At 40.2% G+C, this 1,651-nt stretch overlaps 1 long non-coding RNA gene across 1 annotated transcript; it reads right to left on the reverse strand.

Moving 5' to 3' along the window:
- Positions 1–497: 497 nt before the first annotated feature.
- On the reverse strand, positions 498–1,253 carry LOC116922319. The gene is made up of 2 exons (XR_004393946.2): positions 1,139–1,253; positions 498–834 (listed from the first exon to the last, which is right to left on the reverse strand). It is a non-coding gene; the product is annotated as an uncharacterized LOC116922319 (long non-coding RNA).
- Positions 1,254–1,651: the final 398 nt, after the last annotated feature.

Consider the following 1,651-nt stretch of genomic DNA (forward strand, 5'->3'; position numbering starts at 1 on the left):
TCATATACGAATGATAGGGGGGGGCTCGTTCCGTCATCGTGGGTTACAATAGACGCGCTAACAAGAATATATATTTATCTAGAGAAAAAATAAAATGGAAAATTGCATGTCCTTTTTGACTTGTCGATGGTAATTTAAAAAGAAGATTCAAGATGTTGGAGTGAACAAGCAGGCGAATCACTTGACAAGGATTTATTTCACTCCTTGTGATACTGGACAATGGGCAAATTGTTTAACTTGGAACCGTGCTGTGCTGTCCAGACAAGTGCGTTACAAGAAGCCTCCTGTCTTTCCTTGTTTTGATTCGCATCACGAAAGGTGACTAATCAATTCCTATATCCAGCGACTGGATTCTGTTCAACGTCGTTTGTCATCGTATTAAGCAACTGATAAGGATTTAGGACGAATGAACAGCACATTTCTCTTTCTTTCTTTTTTTGAATTTGGTCAAAGTACCGTATTAGATTGACATGAAAAAAAAGAAACTAAACATAGTGTGATTGTGGTGTTGTTTATTCAGGATTCACGTTGTGGAACGATCAAAGTGGAATGCGAGAGTCTTGTCGTTTTCATTCCCTTTTTTTTTTTCTGGGCCCGTTTTATTTATTTTATGTGTGCGAGACGATGAAATCGTGGCCGAACAATCTGACGTGTTCACGGGGCTGAAGAGAATCGGGAAAGCAACTGGCGACACTGGATGAAATTTCACAGCAAGCTGAATCTCGTCTATATGGCGTCCTTCTTGTCCAATAGTTGCTCCTCTTCAGTGAACAGCTGATCGTGATTGGAGTCGAATGACCACCTGAATGTATCGACGACCGGTCAGAGTAAAAACTGTTGTAGAGAAACGGATGTTTTCGTGAAAGAATTTGGTAAAAACCTGGCCAGGGAAATCTTATTTTTAACGTTTCCCAGAAACTAGGACAATTATGAAGACAAAATAACGAGGATAAAGAGGAGAAGCACTTTTAATTAAGAAACCTTGATGGGTGAAACTGGATTTCTTGAAGAAAAAAACAAACAACAAGAAATAAACAGATGTAACAAATCAATTATTGAGACAAGTCCATTAAGGAGTTGACATTTAGGTAATTGTTTAAGAGGAAATGTGTTGTAATTATTAGTTGATGTCACATACTGTATATAACAAAGGAAAACGTTGCTGGTCTAGTGTTAAGTTGGCCACTGCTGCCTTGAGTGTTTCCCTCCAGCAGGGCGGAGTCGTTCGGGCAAACGATGAAGACACACAACTGGGAAACCAGTAGGACGAGTTACCAGAAGAAGAAAAAAAACAAAAGCATCTGCTCTATCTCGTCAGTGCATTTCCAATCGGATCAATCTATCTGAGCTTGATGCCCCTCTCGTGTTTGTTTGCCAACATCTCCAATCGAATCAAATCATCCAGCGATTCACGCTCTTCACGCTCTTGAAACGATTCCCTTTTAAATTCCTACCTTTATTCATCTCTTGAAGGCAAGCGCACGTAACCCCTTCCCCCCCAAAAAAAATCATTTCCAGTTTCATGACACGAGTTTATCAGGTGATAATGCAAAAGAGTTGCGTCTATTTGGATGATAAATGGGTCACCTAGATATATCTCAACAATCCTTTGTTTGGATTGCTTTCCGTAGAGCGTCGTCCCAGGGATCTC

This window comes from Daphnia magna, linkage group LG1 (genome assembly GCF_020631705.1).
Source record: "Daphnia magna isolate NIES linkage group LG1, ASM2063170v1.1, whole genome shotgun sequence".
NCBI lineage: Eukaryota > Metazoa > Arthropoda > Branchiopoda > Diplostraca > Daphniidae > Daphnia > Daphnia magna.